Source organism: Amphiura filiformis, chromosome 17 (assembly GCF_039555335.1).
Source record: "Amphiura filiformis chromosome 17, Afil_fr2py, whole genome shotgun sequence".
In the NCBI taxonomy this organism is placed as follows: domain Eukaryota; kingdom Metazoa; phylum Echinodermata; class Ophiuroidea; order Amphilepidida; family Amphiuridae; genus Amphiura; species Amphiura filiformis.
Window position 1 is genome coordinate 61,849,455 of NC_092644.1, and position 13,496 is coordinate 61,862,950.

Here is a 13,496-nt window from a genome sequence, read left to right on the forward strand (position 1 = left end):
ACTTTCAGAGTAGGGGGCCTAGGCTATTATGTATGTGGTATAACGAGTATATTTAGGGAACTTTGGCAACTAGGAATTTCCTTTGTCATTTGGTCGAGACGGGGTAGAGATTGGACCCAAGACAAATTACACCTAAATTAAGTGTAAATTCAGAGTTAAATCGCTATGGCGGAAAAAGTAAAAATGCTCCGATTTTGATCAAAGTGGTCCCAAATTGGCAAGTGTTTAAGTAATAAACGTATTTAGGTGTTTAAGAAAGTCAATGTTTAAGTAAGTGTTATAGGTGTTCAGTAGATTATAAGTACTAGTACATTGAAAGTATTCGCTGTCGTAGTGCACGTTACAATGTGACCGTTGCCAGGTCAACTGGGTCACGCTTTCTTTGTTACGAACCAACGATCGAAATGATCACAACACAAAGCCTATGGCATATCAAAATTCGGAACAGGTGTATGAGCCTAGGCTTGGAGCAGTAACCAATGGTTACTAACGTGCACTACGACAGCGAATAACCAACCAACAAACAAAATAAAACTGTATCAATAATTGCAACAAAATAAAAATGTATACGCAAAGCGTTGGAAATAATTTGGGGCATTTCGTGATCCACAGCCTCATCCCCCCACTTTTCCAAAAAAAAATTGAGATTTTTATATTACTGGAAACCTCTGGCTACATAATGTTTATGTACAAAATATATCTTGCAGATTAATTCGTTTAGCAAAGATATCGTGAAATTTGAATTTCGTTCTGGTATACCAGAACGAAATTACAATGCATTGTCTATAATCATGCATAACTCGCAAACGCAAAATCGGAATCAACTGAAATTTTGGGAATAGGCTTTTTTCGTGGATATCTACAGAAAAATGTCATAAAAAGAGGATGCTAGGATCACGAAATACTCCTTTAATACATAGGCTATACTCTGCATTATATAGTCGATAGTTTAACGCCTATATTTTAGAAGATGCGTATAGGAAAGTTGCATACCAATATCAAAGTTTATCAAAGAGATATCGATTATGTTTTCGTGTCATTGCTCCGTGATCAATGATCATTGCTCCGTGATCAATGGTCAAATAACTGAAATGTTCTGACCTTTTGATTTATCGATAATAAAAAGGTTAATATCATTTGACATCGGACGGATGAAATAATTGCATCTTTGATCGGAAATTCTGTTATGGATATCATTTTGACCATTACACATTGCAGTTCAGATCAATATGCTCTGATTTTAGACCGATCAAGATGTCCTGATTTTGAGACAGAAATATGAAATGTATTTTGTTGAGCATCGTTTCCTTTGATCTTAACCATCATGGTCACTTTCGATTACAAAAATAATGATTTTTATTGATGATTATAAATGAAATATCTATAGGAGTTCATTGAAAGTTCTGGAAAGTTTTTTTTACGAATTATTGAAACCATGACGTACATGGCAATCAGAAAAATTACTGGTAATGACTGAGCCTCTTTTTATGATGACGGATGGAGAAAAATAAATAACTTGATATGATACACACACAAAAGAATTGGCTACCTAAATGAAAAGAAGTTTAAAGGAAGAAGAAAAATAAATAACTTGATATGACACAGCAGTTTTCATGGTTGGTGTTTGTCAATATAGGAATTGAAAAACAAACATAGGCCTAACCGTTTGTCACATACTCAAATTTAACAATAGCAATTTTGAAAGAGATAATTTCAACAGCTTTCAACCAGAGAAGATGTAATGTCTTCTCTGTTTCAACATAGTTTTGCATTGATAGGTACACCCCACCTTGAAAGGCAAGTGTTGGTAGACGAGGTATTGTTGGTCGAAGCAACCTAAAAATCTATATTATTGAAAATTAACACCTTGATGTTTTGCAAAAGTTCATTCTACAAATCGTATACTTTGCAAACTTGCTTAATTTATTGTTGTTTTTGAGTTATGTACGTTTTACAAAAGTGTTGTTGTTTCAGCCCTCTTTACAACGTAACTCAAGAACCGCAGCACCTATAAAAGTATATATTTTAATTCTTCTACACGCTCGCTATGAATTGAGCAATGCAGTTTTTGCCAAAGCTCACTACCATTCATAAGATACTGTGAACTACCAAATCACAACAGTTTAAAATAATTAATAACCTTAATAAATTTGCATTACACTGATTCGACAATAAATAAACCTAACAAAAATAAATAAAAAAGAAAGAAAAAACAAAAATAAAAAAATAAAAAATAAAGAAATAAAAAATAGACAAAAAAAATTAAAGAAATAAAGAAATAAAAAATAAAGAAATAAAAAATAAAGAAATAAAAAATAAAGAAATAAAAAATAAAGAAATAAAAAATAAAGAAATAAGAAATAAAGAAATAAAAAACAAAGAAATAAAAAACAAAGAAATAAAAAATAAAGTAATAAAAAATAAAGTAATAAAAAATAAAAAAATAAAGAAAATAAAAAATAAAGAAATAAAAAGCTAGAAATAAAAAGTTAAGAAATAAAAGAATAAATAAATAAATAAATAAATAAATAAATAGTAAATGAATACATGTAAATATAAAAATAAAAATAAGAATAAAAAAAAAAAAAAAGAAGTAAAAACGCATTTCGGTTTTCAGGCCATGACCTATAGGATTGGAAACGAAATTTCATTGTTGTTTTTAACCCTGGGGGTCACTCCCATTGTGGCCTGTACACCATCCGCGATAATCAACTTTTGAAAAGCACCCTAAACAAGGATTTAACCCTTGGCTAAAACGACACCCTAAACAGGGATTTCATTCATAGTATATCAAATTTCATACCCTAAATTTCATTTCCGCGTATTTAGCAATTGCAATTTTGCTACCCTTTTTTTTATTTTTTCTTGTTTTTGACACCCTAAACGCGATACGCGCGTATCGTGCCCACCCACGAAAAACGACCCTTTTTACGCGTTTTCATTATCGCGGGTGGTGTACAGGCCACAATGGGAGTGACCCCCCCGGGTTTTTAACATAAGAAATATCGAACAGGATTGCTGCTGAACCGCGTTAAAAATAAAAGATGAAACAATTACTCAGTTCATAGTTATTATTAATTCAGGATGTGAAAAAAAAAATTCAATGAGTTGGGTTTATAGTGTTTATGAGCTACTTCAAGAATCTACAGTGATTTTTCATGAGAAGGACAAAAATGCAAGTTTCCCGTGCCGGGAATCGAACCCGGGCCGCGTGGGTGAAAACCACGAATCCTAACCACTAGACCACACGGGATTGCTTGGCGAGAGAGGGCGAAATAGATAACGTGTTCCTAACGAGTAATGCTGAGTAACGAGCATAATTATTTATATTTGCAAATCTGTATTCAGTACTAGCTAGTACTATTCACATGATGATATTTTAATAAATGAATGTATAGTGATGATGATGATGATATAGTGTTGATGGTGATGATGATATAGTGTTGATGATGATGATATGATGGTGTTGGATACCATGATGTCAGTTGATGGATGGTGATGATGTTATCATTTAAAATGTTATAAATGATGATCAGGCCAATATATCCATGATGGGTAGGGAGTGTTCATAAATACCTTGGGGTGAAAAATAGGGGTCATAAAATTGTTCAAGTTCTGAATGGGGGGGGGGGGGTGAAATTGTTGGGTGTATGAACAGGGGTTAAAAAGTTTTTGGCACGTAGAGAAGGCGGTGTAAAAACTTTAATCCGGAAGCAAAAAATACAAAATAGACTGAAATTGAAAAAATTTCACGCGCTTCGCGCGCAAATGTCCAAGAAAGACCGGAACAAAAGTACCGTACATGGCAGATACAGCTGATAAGGGTATTTTATCCGGTACTCTATATATATAAATAGCGCCTATATTTATTTTATCAGGTACTTATATTTATGAACCATTGAAATGATCATGTACTTAGGAACTATTTTACAAAATGAAAAAAAAAAATCACATACGCGGGGGCGCGCGGTGGGGGTGGTTAAAATGTTTGTTTTTTTACCTAAAATGAGGTTGGGTCAAAAAGTTTTATGTTTGCACAGTATTTTTTTCTGTGACACTATCAGACATATTGAATTGCATTTGAATTGCACTGTAGGCCTACTCTTTAAAAAGAGTACAGGGACTTTCCACTCTTAGAGTGAAAGTTTACTTTGTAAAGGTAAAAGTGTGAAAATGTCACTATTTGAATTTTGCTATTTACATTTACGGCTATGTTCTTTCAGATAACCGATATTGACACATTAGGGGTGGTGCAATAATTATGTGTACCCCGGGGGTGAATTATAGGGGGGGGGGGCAAAGATTTGTTGGCATAGGCAAAGGGGGGAAGCATTTTTTGGCAGGTCAAAAGGAGGGGGCAAGCAATTTTTGGCAAAGATATTTTGGGCACCGTTTCTATATTTCGCCCTAAAAAGGCGTAGGAAAACGTTACGAACACTGTTCAAATATGCAAAATTTCCTGCTCGCTGCGCTCGCATTATATGTTAAGACAATTTAAGGTTTTAAATTCGGGTTCCCCAAAATCTTGCATGTGTAAGGGGGGGGCAAAGATTTTTGGCACGTCAAAAGGGGGGCAAAGGTTTTTTTGGCACGTTGAAAGGGGGGGCAAAGGTTTTTGGCACGGCCAAAGGGGGGCAAGCGATTTTTGGCAGACCATTTTGAGAATTCACCCCCGGGTTACATTAAAATTATTGCACCACCCCTTAATAGTTAAGTTGATGGTATAATTCAATCTAAATAGATTGAAACAAAGATTGAAATGGATGTTTGGATTGAATTTTATACTCTTATAAATTGATTTCAAAGACTAAATCAAGTTTGATCATGATAATGGTATATGTTATGATGTTGAAATGAGATTTTGTGAATTTTCAATGCTTTCAGTTGGAAAGAATTTGTCCCTAACTGCAGTCGGCAAATTAAAAGATTGAAAATGTGTTAGTACATCTATGCTACTAACAAAGGTGCAAAAAACAAAAAAACCCGAATCCTGATGATTTTTACGATTTCCCGAATTAGCAAATCACTGAATAGGCCTTCAAGTGCAAAGATCATACGTTATGATTTTGCGGATACAATGTACAACAGCTCTGTTCTATAAATATGATGATTAGACCTATAAAAATATTTATGACATGACATGCACATGGTTGTTTCAGTCAAGTACAGTTCATTGGAAAGGGAACAAATCTTAACATTAATGAAAGGGAACAAATCTTAACATTAATGAACCTTGAGGTTTCACTGCGACGGTAAAGATGTATTTTGAAAAACAATAAAAAGCAAAATTTGAACAGACCAGAGTCACTTTGTTTCACATCGTCCGCCTTTAGTTTATATATTTATAACCCCCCCCCCCATGTCAATATAAATAATGCAAAACATTTTAACCAATTTGAATTTTAATTAAAAATGTTTTGTATAATATTTATTATTAATTTAAAAACTACCCATTTTCAATTGTACTTCAGTATTTGAGTAGGTACCCTACTTCCAAGAAAATGACATCCCTGCTAAATTAGAGATTCAGTTAGAAATAAACGCTTGAATAAACCCATACCGGATTATCTAAAACTCAAAAAAACCCATACCTATGGTAGCCATAAAAATCCCAACTCAAACATAGACCTATACTATTGCGTTTGATCATTCAATACTGGTATACTCATGTAGTTAAGATATACCATGTACATAATTAAATTGATCTGTGACGTGTTTTTCCATTAAATCATTCTGTACTATAGTATTAATACATATTTAAACAATAGCATATTTCTGAAGAAACTTAATTTATATTACGTAATAACATCGATTTGCGCTACACTAGAAAACTAAATCGATACCGAAACCACATGCACGAAGTACATGTAGTCACTATCGCCCAACGCTAGTAAAATTGATTGTTTCTGCCATGGTGAAAAGAGAAGTTGTTGTTGTTGACCAGATGACCTATTATGAGTAATCAGTGAACTAAACCGGCCCACGATAGATAACACACCTATGGTATTAATAAATCGCTTAAGACATTAGTATTGTACTTAAACATGGCTGCTGAAGTGTGTATTCGCATTGGATTTGAGTGAAAACGTGAAGCAAATTTGCGGAAGAAAAGGACAAGAAGTTGGTATAAACCGGAAGTGTGCTTGTTGATAGTGTGTCGCCCATTACATTGTTCGTGTGTTGATTTTGTTTCGCTGGTTGTACACTTCAAATGTGACGTGGCTATGGAATAGGTAGGTATATAGAGGTACTTCACAGGTGTCTGATGGTACATTAGACTGTATCATAGGTATTATGTTTTGGCTTATTAAACGTTCGTAAAACTTGGGGTAAAAACTTAGCACTAAACTTTTGCCGTCAAATGTGATGGTAGATGACCTTCATTCCCAGCCTCCCATTGCTCATTAACATATTGAAGTGCTACTTTACTATTATTATATTATGTAGTAGAAGTACCACTATGCACACTTGCTGTCATGAAAAATTGTATGACTGTATTGTTATTAAACTTATTCATAGAAAGTAAATTACGATTTATCAGAACTACACCAGTACATTCTACACAAAAGTACTGGTATCGGCGGTTATAAATGAATTGAATGAATGATATGATATGATGGGCTTTAGCCTTTGCTTGCAGGGGGCCTTTGCAGTTTGAGCACTTCACTCTCACAAGTTTGCTTTTGCATGCTTGTGGTGGATTCACATCAATCACATTTCATTTTTTTTTTGGTACCATTGCATTACAGTTGATCAAGAAATCTATCTCAGTATCTGCCCACAATGACTGTGTGAAGTAGATAGCAGGGACTGCCTTTTGAAAATGAGAGAAGAGCTGTAGAATGCTCTTCTGGTATCTTCAAGAAGAGCTGTTTGCACCTGTGGCCATTAAAGCATAAAGAATTTAACGAGTCATCTAGAGGAGCTATATATCGCTCTTGCAAATGCAACTTTTAGAAGAACTGTAGAGGAGTGATTGCTGTCACTCCTCTCAAAAGGCAGTCCCTGGGATAGAGTGGGTACTAATTGTATTCCTTAAATCTTAAATAATCATCATCAATTTTTTAACACATTAAAAGAATTAAGTGTGAAGTTTAGTTTTACAGAAATATATTTTGTGACTTCATTGTATTGAGGTGCAAATTTTAAATAGATTAACCAGATATCTATCTGTACAGGTATGGCTCTCTGTACATGTAACATGCTATCGTTACCTCCAAACTCAAGGACGGAGTACTTTCATTCAAATACTCCATTCTAAATGAACCGTGGGAGAGCAGAAATCTGAATTTAATCTGTACAAGTATAGATAGTGCCAATTAATTTCAATCATTTTTTCCCCAAGTCAATATCCCAACAAATCCCCACCACCGGGAATTGAACCGGAAGGACGAGTTAGCGCAGCGGTAGTTCCCTCGCTTTGCACCACTGATGTCCCGGGTTCAAGCCCGGCGCGCCCAAGGACTCATGTGCACTTGGTTTATCCCGATTCCATGCTCGCTCTCGCAGGTTTTCTCCGGGATCTCCGGTTTCCTCCTGTATCGCAAAAATCTGTGATTAGTTGTTTGGTTATCAAAAACTTCCTTCACCCAATGGAATTTGGGGAGCTGCACAGATAATAGGTGGATGTTACACAGGGTTCGCAGGTTTTTGCCGCAGGTGGAAAAAACCGCGGTTTTAACCGCGGTTTTAACCACTTGGCAAAAACAGTTTTTGCCAGTTTTTGCCGGCAAAAATGGCAAAAACTAAAAAAGTGATTTATTGTTCAGTTTTTTCATCTCAAAACAAATAATTAAGTTACAAAAAATAAGTTCCCGCGTGTAACAAGGCCAGATTTTGTAATTATAAGCAATATATTAAGAAATTAAAGGCATGCGTTTTCATTGCTCAAGTGCAGTTAACTGAAATGTGGCATGTATCAAATTCAAAACTTTTTCATTTTAAGGACTTAATGAGACAAAAAATATGTTGAATGATTCGTTAAAAGTTGTGTGTTACTGTTTATGAGCTTTCTGTGTCACTTTTTAATATTTGAGTGACTATATGTGAGTTTTGCCAGTTTTGCCATTTTTGCGGTTTAAACCAGGCAAAAACTGGCAAAAACAGTTTTTGCCAGGTTTTTGCCACTTTGCCGGCCAAAACAGGTTATTGCCGGCAAAAACCAAACCCTGATGTTACAATCTAAATGCGGATCTAGGTGTGCGCCGTTCGGCAGCAACCTAGTTGATGCGATCTGATGCAGCTTAATTGCACCATTGCAGCTTAAATTGCAGCGCTTTGAGTCCTCTAAGATCTGGAGAAAGGCGCTTTATAAATCCAAAATTTATTTATTTATTTAAATCTCATGCACTAAAGGCAAGTACCCTAACCATTGGACCACAGTCTCCAATGGCCTGGATTGAGGATAGATTTCTTGATCAACAGTACAGTCATGCATGTTAGTAAGCAAATGCAAGAAAATAGTATGATAGTACCAATCATTGTACACAATAACCAAGCTTACACATGTAGGGGTGAACATGACAACATGTGGGCTTTGACTTTCGAAAATTACAATATATTAATTATTGAGTTTAGTTTTTGTGTACAAGGTTCTAAAATAAGTTGAACAAGGTATAAAGAGCAATATAAACTGAACACCAATTTGAGCTCAAATTGGATTCATGATCTACGTACGTAATTCACTCTCTGCAATCTTGGCTCTATTTTGTCTTCACTCTGAGCAGTGAAAGTCTGGATTTGTGAAATATGGTGCCTTGGTCAAATGTAAAAAAACAAACTATTAATTAGACTGCTACATGTATGTGATATGATAGAAACATAACACAATGAACACAAAAATGGGTTTGCTGTCATACCCATAGAAAACAAAGTATAATTCCTTAGCAATTTGCAAAATTGCTAAGGTCTGTTTCTGTCAAGTTCTTTGTTTCTTTCTTTCTTTCTTTCTTTCTTTCTGTCAATCTTATAATGAGCCACCGTAGCTATATGCTTTGAGCCATGTTGACCATAGTTGGTCATTAGGACCATTGGGTGGGGGACAAATGAAACATGATCAACTTCAGGTCAAAGGTCATCCACTTCCGCCAATGGCCAAAAGCGTGATTTCACTAAAATGCTACTCCTTCCACAAATTACACAGCACGATGATGGCACTTTGGTACATGCATCAGCTATACCCAGTGTCTAAAAGTTATTGTCTAGAATCGGGGTCAAAGGTCATTAAGGGGATACTTCTGGTATATGACCAAATACCCTAAAATGCTGCTCCTGTCGCAAATATATATAGTACAACAATGTTACTTGGTCATCAGGACTAATAGCTGGTGGCATTAAATGTTACATGACCAACTCAAGGTCAAAGGTCATGGAAAGGTTATTATGGTCGAAAATGTTATTTCCTATTATTTTTACTAAAACTGCTACTCCTTACTAAATTACACAGCAAGATGACGTCACTTGACACATGCATTAGCCTGGAGGTCAAAGTTCATACGAAGGTCATTATGGCTGATGTGATTTTCTGTTCTGTTACTAAAAATTCTAAGTCAATCACAAATAAATTATAGCATGACATTACTTGCATACAACCATTGGGGTCCAAGGTCATTGGGTCAAAGGTCATTGGGGTCAAAGGTCATGTAGGTATTACTTCCATTATGTAGCAAATTACCTTAGGAAGTCGCACTATAATAGCGCATGACCAAAGTTGCACAGAAATATTTACACTATTGAATAATTTTTGGTTAGGCCAAATAAAAAATAATCATGTTTCGCGTCTTCTCCCACTTCCTTTTTCTTTTTTGAGGTTTCTTCAATTATATTTTTATTTTTTGAAATTCAGTTATAACTCTTGGGAGTAAAGATGCTTTCTATAGCCTTACCAATATACAAGAAACACTTTTGGAAGGTTTTATGATAATTAGAGGAGGCCTATCTCTTTGAACAAGATTCAAAAAGAGGCCTCCTCCTTTTTCCAGGCATTATTGTGTGCGCTAAAACAGTTCTAATTATGGGTATTTGCACCAATTTTAGGATAAAAAATAAAAATCCCCCTCTTCCTCCTTTTTGAAACATGTTTTTTATTTTACTTGGCCTTATCAAAATGATTTCACATACTGTAATAGTATGGAAAATAATTATGTAATATAATTTATGATTATAATTATAATACTACAAACTCTGTTCATACATGTATATTCCAATGAATTATACATATGCTGGACCTTTTGAACTCGCATATGCTATAGGTGAGCTAACGAATTAACCTTGGTCTCTAGCCAAATTCCAAAGTTATAGTGCATTTCAAAAAAAGACCTCTCAGTAAAATCAGCATAACATACTACCTCTTACATGCATTCATGCTATATAGCTGGGCTAATTAGCTATAGGCCTAGGTAATTAGCTATTGCTAAGGTCGCAGTATATGTGTATGCGCAATTAGCTCTAGTTGGTGAAAGTTCTTTGTTCTGAATAATTTCAGTTACAGTTCTCTCAAAGCAAATTGATGCACAGCAAACACACATGCACACACACACCCATCTCTCCTTCATTACTGAACTGTCTTGATCAGCAACAATTGTTTCAAAAGGAGATTTTGACGACATAGAATTAGCACCCCCCCCCCCCAAATTAATTACCGGGGTACCACTGTTCATGCTTGCAACTTTTGTAGCATGCAGACATTTCAGGGATGAACAAATAAAAATAACAGGAAAAGAATATGAAGTGAAATTTACAAGGGCCACTTTGTGATCCACAGCCTCACCCCTCTATTAATTTACTCTTCAGAAAAGTTGAGATCAGAAACCTAGTACTAGGACTACCTGCTACTTTAAAAGTTACATAATGTCTGTGTGCAGAACTTTTCAACACTAAAATTGTTTTATGTGTGGTGACACTAGATCTGTGTTGACACTAGGCATGAATACATAAAATGCGTATAAAACGCACAATTTCAATTTTTGAATCAAGATATTTTTCATGGATACTGGTACCCTAAAAAAGGGACGCTAGAGTCATGAAATATTCAGGAACACAGGGACTGCTTTTGAGGAGAGTGAGAGCAATTGTTCTCTACTGCTCTCCTTAAATCTGATATAGGAGAGTGATTTTTAGTTCTCCTTAGTTGACCATTCTCTCCTTAGATTTTATAGTATAAAAACATCTCTCCTTGAAGGCTCCAGAAGAGCTAGGCACGGTATTTAATCATCTCCTGCAACTTCCAAAAGACAGTCCCTGGGAACAGTTGCTCTTGTAAATGTACATGTACCCAGTATGTGTTTTTTTAGATGTAATTTGATGTATGTAGTTTTCTTTTAAAGTCAAAACAATGTATAATACTAGTCCAGGAATACTTATCTCTTTGTTGAGCTTGTATGGCACTAATTATATTCATATGGTAGTGCCTAGTGGTACATTTATTTGGGAGTGCATTGTATGGCTGGTGGCAAGCTACAATGTAGATGGGCAAGTTGATGACATACAAATTGTGCACACATCTGGTTATGCAATTACATGCAATATTCATTGTAAATTCTGTTAAATTGTATTTGACGCAGACGCAGTCAGTGTACTATGTATGCATGCACTTTCATGTAGCTGTGCACTACAAAATATACAAAATTCATGGCACTTCTAAAGGGTCTATGGGCTGACAAAGTATCACATGAAACCAAGAAGTCATTGATCCAGACTCCTCAAACTTTAGACTTCCATCCACTTAAAACACAAGTATAGGCCTTCATATATTAAAATCCCTGAAACACCAAGTGTCAACATCTTTCAAGTGCTTAACAATGGTGCTTTCATTTTCATATGCATGCTCAAACCTTGCTCTGTTGCCCACTTGGCAAACTGAAATGAATTGAAAAAGAGCTCAGGATCAACACCTTGTAACTTCAATACTTTTGGTACATGTATACATTGTGCATACATCAAAATTTACATGTTGACTGGGTGTATAATCTGTGGTTTTCTTCAGGCAAGATATAATCTGGAATTGGGAACTTATTTGGTATGAGATCTGTAAAATGATGAATGATGAAACATTGTAATTGAAAACTTCTGTGAAGAAGATTTTGAGAACAAAAGCATTTTTAATGCTTTTAAGATTTCAACATTTTGGGTCAATACAATGCAGATGTTGCTAATATTGAAACGGATGTGCCTTGGCCTACAAATACAAATATGGACTATGTGTAATGGTAGCGTGAAAGTCCTAAAGGATCGATGTGAAATATAGGCCTAAATGTCAGGATCATAAATAGCATAAATACCTGGTTGTCGTTGATTATGAAATGGTTGTAAGATTGATTGTGATTTGCCACGGATTGTGAATTAATTAATTTAAGTAACTTAATTAAAGAAATGAGATCAATAAAGGTGACTCATGACAACATATAAAATTAGCAATATTATATTGTACTGGTTTCCCAGCATAAACTGTAAGCTTCACAATGCACAACAATATATTCAATATTCACGTATCAAGTTTACAACTCCAATCTCATCACTGAAATTATCAGTAAAATAACGACATTATTAAATCACTAAAATCAGTCACTTCATCCTGTAAAAGTCACGAGTGCATCGGCATAAAGCTTCACTTATAAAATCATCGTGGGTTTGTTTACAAATGAACAGCTGATTGCTGTAATTTCCCACGCCAAATTGATGACGAAATTGAGAGTATCGGACTCTATCGCCGATCTCTCAAATACATTTATTATATTATTTATTTATTAAAAGGCCGGCGTATTGATTAGAAAATCGTGACAATTAATGAGATGAATTAACTAAAGAAATTAATGATTTATGTTTTATCGATGATGCGATTTTATTTATCTGACTGAAGTTAAAATAGAAAAGCCAAAAACCTGATCACGCCATTTAAAGCGAGAACTCACTCGGAATTAATCCGCGCTTACTGAGTCTCCGTGATCCAAAAGTATACAAAAATTTATATAAGTAAATTAAAAGCACATTTCTAGTCAGATATTATATTAAATACGAATCATTACGAATTATTACAACACTCACGTAGCTGATCCTAAAAGGATCAGCGAATCTTATCAGAATGTCCGAAAGTGCCGAGTGCGAAGTTGCAAGACATGAAAAACACGCCCACCCGGTACAAAGCCTGGGCCGCAACTCAGCCGTTCCAAAACAACACGATCGGCATTTCATTTCTATATCGCGCAAGCACTATTTGGGACGCGCGATTTGCGTACGCGCTGCGCTTGCAAAGCAAGCACGCGATACCTAAGCAAATGAAATAAAGAGTTAAATGAATAGATTATTAAATATGATAAAAATATGATTAACGCTGCCGAAGTTTAAATAATGGTTTTCAATATTAAGAAATAGTAGGCCTACTGAGGTGCCTACTGGGGGTTCCGTTACAATATGTCATCATGATGCTTCATTTTTGACTTGTGAATACAATGAGTGACTTCGGAGAGATCACAACATGGCATCACACTTTGCAAGTAAGT

General features: G+C 35.2%; 1 protein-coding gene and 1 non-coding gene across 3 annotated transcripts in view; one reads left to right on the forward strand and one right to left on the reverse strand.

Moving 5' to 3' along the window:
• The window catches only part of LOC140138125 (rho family-interacting cell polarization regulator 2-like), a 67,893-nt gene that overhangs the window by 2,830 nt on the left and 51,567 nt on the right, over positions 1-13,496 (forward strand). Inside the window, exon 1 of one of the 2 annotated variants that reach the window (XM_072160050.1) lies at positions 5,773-6,233. The exons of the other annotated variant lie outside the window; for it this stretch is intronic. The gene's annotated coding sequence lies outside the window, so the exon portion shown is untranslated. Of the gene's footprint in view, positions 1-5,772; positions 6,234-13,496 lie in introns of those variants that run through there. 2 annotated transcript variants of the gene reach the window in all.
• On the reverse strand, positions 3,182-3,253 carry Trnae-uuc (transfer RNA glutamic acid (anticodon UUC)). Its single transcript has one exon. It is a non-coding gene; the product is annotated as a tRNA-Glu (tRNA).